The sequence below is a fragment of the Poecilia reticulata genome, chromosome 11 (assembly GCF_904066995.2).
Source record: "Poecilia reticulata chromosome 11, P_reticulata-male-v2, whole genome shotgun sequence".
NCBI classification, from domain to species: Eukaryota; Metazoa; Chordata; class Actinopteri; order Cyprinodontiformes; family Poeciliidae; genus Poecilia; species Poecilia reticulata.
The window spans coordinates 19,171,131-19,177,130 of NC_088840.1; positions in this window are offsets into that span (position 1 = coordinate 19,171,131).

Genomic DNA, 6,000 nt, shown 5'->3' on the forward strand with positions numbered 1-6,000 from the left:
GGCCAGGAATCCCAGAATTATTCACACATTAATTTGTTTTTGTTCACTTTTTGAAAGCAAACCAAATAAAAGCTGGAGTTTCAACAACTTTCCATTTGGAGCGCAACAGGTTGCCCAGAAAAGCAACCGCTACGTTTGGTTTGCCGTATTAACACTTATTCAAAAGGTCAAACCTGTCTCTCATTTTTAATTGAATTATAAATACCTCACATGAAAGTCTGTCTGTAATTGCTCATTACAGACAGTAAGAATGTATCTGTGGGTATGATCTGCTGCAAAAGTGAATACTTCAATACTTCAAAAAAGATATGATTGAAGTTATGCCGAGCCTGAAATGGCTTCAGTATGTCATAGATGAAGAAAAAGGCCCCTCTGTACATCAAATTTACATTTTTACTGGGAAGAACTGATTTGAAATAACCCAACCTGCCACCAAAGGCCATTAAAAGTTGAAGAAGCAGGAAATAAACTGGCCTCAAACAGGATTTCAGTTTTCAGATATTTATGTCTGTAAATAAATTGTTAAAGAGACAAATCCTTTCCTTTTTGGTTCCCTTCCTGTGTTTGTTTCGTAGTCCCATTGCTTTCTTCCTGTAGTAATCCATGTTTTCCGGCGGACCAGTGTTCCCTTTGTTTGACCCGTACCAGAGTTCAGATGAGCTTTCACACCTGCCCAGCTGAACCGGACCAGATGAGGAAACACATTATTTCTTACTTGAAACATTTCTGCGTAGTTTGAGTTTTTTACTAATCTGAGGTTTTTTTGTTCAGTTTATTTGAATAATTTCTGCATGTAAATATATTAGACAAATTAGTAACACTTTATTTGAAGGGGGGTGAATAAGACTGTCATGACACTGTCATAAACATGACATAACGCATGTCATAAACATGAATAAGCCTTCATGAGTATTTATGACTGTCGAGCGTCATTCGGTAAATTGACACTTTTAATACAAAGTTGACATTATTCAAAATGTCTTTGTTATAACAACTTGACATTAACCAATAAATCATTACTGTTTAAACCTTTAATAATAAAGTTACCTAATTTTTAAAGTGCAATCAATAATACTTTTATAACAAATTTATATCAGTAATGAGTTCTTGGTTATTGTCAAGTTGACATAACAAAGACATTTTGAATAATGTCAACTTTGTATTAAGTGTCATAATTTATCGAATGACGGTTTATGACAACAGTCATAAATATTCATGCAGGCTTATTCATGTTTATGACAGGTGTTATGTCATGTTTATGACAGTGTCAAGTCAGTTTTATTCACCCCCCTTCAAATAAAGTGTTACTGACAAATTTTATCACTTCTTTTTTTCTTTTACTGAATCATCAGTGAGCCATCTTAGCTTGATCAATAATAAATTTGAGGGTTTCTTTTGGTCTGTCAGTGATGTCACTGATTTTTTTCTGTTGAACTCTTTGCGTTTATTTCTAAAAAAAAAAAAAGACAAAGAAAGAAATATTCAGACATTTCATCCTTTGTTCTTTTACTTAAAATAAGTCAAGAAATGAGTTTTACTTTTTTTTGCTAGCTTGCTTCACGTTTTATGCAATAAAATAATTTAAAGTGGCAGAACGTGGCTATACTGTTCCATTCTTTGTAGAAACGATTATTATTCACGGAGGATCCACACAGAAATGAATCGTCTAGATAGCCTATTATCTATATGACTAAATCAGTGGGAAGCAAGAAGAAGGCCTGTTATTATCGCCCGAGCTGATGGCACCCGCTGTGCGCCGACCTTGGGCCCTTACATCCTCTCATAATTACAGGCCTCACAAATGGAGCTAATACATTTCGATGGGATTTCCTCCTTGCAGCTCACTTAGGCTCGTGTGCAAGTGAAGTGGTCGTGATCAAAGATGAGGGAGAGTCTGTGGTAGGAAAAAAAAAAAAAGTGGATCAATGGCAATCAATCCTCCTCCTCACTCTCATTTAGGCCCAATCAATTGCTGTCCTTGTCACCTCCTTGGACGCTTGTACTGTCAATACTTGCAGCTGCACAATGGCTGCTGTCTGGGAAGTCTCCACAAGATCAAAGCAACAAGAGCGGCACTCCGATACGGCCTAATGGGGAACAATTGACTGGAGAGCTTGGATTGGATGTCAGGAGCTGCTGCTTCCTCCCTTCCTCTTGCTAATCTGTGGATGTTTAGAAGAGCCTCGCTCTTCGGCAGAGATAATCGACCGTGTGCTGCATTTACAGCAACATTTATGCATCTCTTGGAGAGACCTCTCTGTGTGCTGTGATTTAAAAAAAAAATGTCCCCAACTTCACACTTTGTGGCTGCGAAAATGCAGTGGGGTCCTTTTTTTTTTTTTTTTTTTAATCGAGTGAAATGCCACAGATTGAATCTCGCTCGCCTCCCTTGCAGCCGAGCAGCCGGCGTCCTTATCGGGGCTTATAGAGATGTAACAGCAGAGCGCCACAAGGGTGCAGCATACCAACACAGATGTTATCTCGCATGTGCATTTCACAGAGGAGGCGGGAACCCTCCCCGTCTCCAGCAGGCACACGGAGGCACATCCACACTCTGGATACGGATCAAGGACAAATCCACTGGGGTAAACTCAGCACAACAACACAGCCTGTCATTCCAGTGAGCTGAGAACATGTAAAGATTAGGAAGTAAGAGTCTGAACACATTAAACATCAAATCTGCCTGAATGATGTGAGCTTCATGTGACGCGCGGGGAGGAGATGATTCCTACTTCCCTGGTTCTAATCGTGGCAAATTTACAATAAAATATCTTCTTTTTTTTATTTGATGTGAAGAACAGAGACAAAAGTGCATTAGATTAATTGCCTCATAAGATTTTTAGAGTTTCTTTATCGAAGAAACATAATTGCAAACACAGCTCCCTCTTGCACATCGTGGTCCTGATGTAATAAACATGACCACCAGCATGATGCAAAACGAGCAACAGTAATTAGCTGGAAACGTTACTTTGGATGTAAAGGTAATCAATTTGCCTGCGCAAATGATCTATACGGACCTGTGGGACGCAGAGATTTCTGATCCCAGTGAGCTTGAACACAACAGATTTAATTACACCCCAGCATAAACTGGTTATGTTTGCTGATTGGAACTGGGACCTGTAATAACCCTGAGTGCGCGGCAGCAAATTGAGCGAACGTGCTCATCGCCAGCCGTGGACACACCTGGTGCTTCCCTGCGCTCCACTTACAGAGATGTAATTGAGGAACAAAAGAATTAGCAGTGCTGGGCAAAAAAAAAAAAAAATCTGACAAAACCTTCCTGGAAACTGGATTATTTGTGAAATCTAGAAAAATGTTAGTGGAAAGTCAAACTGATTGCATGAAGCAAAATGAGATGCTCTCAAAGTTTGGAGGAACCCGTATTTTTCCTTTTTACACATTTTAGGTTTAAAATAACAGATGAGGAACATCTGATTAGTTCACACGTTCCAGCATGTGTGCCAGACATCTTTCAGTAACAAAATAGGTGGTTTGTGAAATGAGTAATGTTCACATTCCAACCACAAACTTCGTTGTACAGTTTTAACATTTTATGTAACTGAGGTGGATAGTAATTAGTTATATTTATGCAGTTACTTCCATGAGTACGCTTCAAGGCTTACTGTATTGTAATTTTTACTTTTTTGCTTTAGTAATACTACTATGAGGTACTTCTTACTTCCATAAAATCTTTGCATACTTTACCCACCGTGATTAAATTCAACAAATGAAGAGTCAATATGTTTTCTCCCAACATGCAGCATAAATAGATACTTAACAGTTCATGTTAGTTATTTGAGCACAAGCTTTGTTGGTTTCATGTTGTTTTCCATCTTCTACGCCTGCTGCATCACTTGAAGCTCAAGTGTGAATTGTCCGTGGCATAGCCTGACCCAGCTGTAACATCCATATGTTGGTAAGTATTGGTTTTATAAGTTAGCTTTATGCTGAAAACAGTTTTTTCTACCTGAGTTTATTTTGTAATTCTGTTACTTGTTTTTTGTTTAGTTTTTAAAACAACAAAATTTGCATATAATTTTATATTTTTAATCTTATTTTTAAAAGATTGAATGAGATATTATGTATGTATTTAAGTAACCTCTTTACAAAATACTTTTTAGCCTTTTTCTTTTCGTTTTAACCCATTTCTTGGATGACTAATTGAGTAAAAATGTGATGACGTCATGCTGCTCTTACTTGAGTAGTTTTTGGGGACTCTACCCACCCCTGCTGACCAGGGTGAAGTAGTGCATGACTGTAAAGAAAAAAAAATGTTTTTAAACAGCTTTAAATGCGTAAATTTCAAAAGTGTGGCCTGCATTTGTTGCAACAATTTTTACTTTGATACCCCTGAAGGCAATTTGGATTTAGAAAAGAAAGAACAATCTTCTTCTTTACTCTTTTTGCCGACTAAATATTCTAGTTTCTGGTGCAGTTAAGACAATATTATCACACGATTTTAAACTTATTTAGCCGTCAAACTACATAAACTCTAAAAATAAAGGGAATATTTTTTTTTTCCATTTTCTAATTTTGATCAAAACTTTGTCCTGACTTAAAGTTTCTGACTATTTTCTTTAGTGTTCAGACAGATTTGTCCATTTCCTGTCCTGCGGTGTTCAGATGTATTCCTGCTTCAACAGCCTCAGCGTGTCGTCGGGTTCTGCAGGAGCCTGATGATAAATTAACATGTGGTGATCTGTTCATTCGGCTGTGTTGAGGAAGAGATGCATCTCATGCAGGACACCTGCCTTTGAGAACTGACCTTGGATACCACTGTGCTAAATTAATAGCACAGTGGTGTAGATTACCAAAAATAAAAAACCCTCAAAAGTCAATAAACTGTGGAAAAATCGGCGCCGTCATTTTTCCACAGCGCTTGTTTGCTCTGCCTTCAAGCTGGCAAAACATCTAGAAGCTGCAGCTTCAAACCTCCTTATTATTTCATCTGTGTTGAGTGCATGTGTCAGGAAACCAGGTGTGAGCTTGTTTGCCAGATGTGCTCCTGCAGCCAGCAAGAACAACAACAACACGGATCTCTTGCCCTTCTTCCACAATGGAGTCCCATGTGGCGACACACTCGTTCAGACAGCCGCTCCATTTCAATATTTGCAAGATGAATTACTGTCATTGTGTTGTGGGAATCCGGCGGCTCAGCCAAAAGCCTATTGAAGTTCTCGGCGACATTACGGGAACAATTGTATCCCAGGAGATGCGGGCGGAGGTGGGGGGGCCTGAGCAGGAGGCATTGTTCCCCAGGTGGCACTACGGCGGGTCTGTGACGAGGTCCCGGCCCGGCTCGGCTCCCCGCACGCTGACGGCGGGGTAAAGGGTTTTTATTGAGGATATGAGGAAAGCTCCGGAGTTTTACATGAGCCCCAGGGACTCACTGATGTAATGCATTAGCTTGAAAATACTGTTCAAATAAAATAGAGGCAACGCTGATTTAGCATCTGATTCTAAGTTACCATTATTATTAATAACTGTGTAAGCTTTCTGGGGTTTTTTTTACAACTTAAAATGTCTTGCGGCACTTATATGTGTCTACCACATCTGATTTAAAGAGCTGGATTATCTCTGCATCACGCAGGCGGTTCCAGAGTCCTACTAATGACCCATTTCTGTGGGTCGGTGTGATGAAACAGCTGCTGGCCTGCAGTTTCAGACCTTCCAAGGAGATTTTGGGTTCAGGTAAGTTGATTAACCACTTCCTGTATTTAGATTTTAAATGGTAAAGTTACGGTTGAGATGGTTGTTTTTTGGTTTTGTTTTTTAACTTTAGATAAATCCATGGTCGGACTGGTTTGATTGGAAGTTGCTTATTCTCTATCCAAACATGCCAAGCTGTTCAAAACTTTAACTTTGAAAGAATGAAGTACGAAAACTCTTTTAATCTTCAGTTTTTCCTTTGAAAACTGCCATTACTCTCCTGTGTGGCTGTTTGGACTTTCAACACACCAAGTCATAACAGCCAAGTTTCCCTCTGAGAAACGCATAACA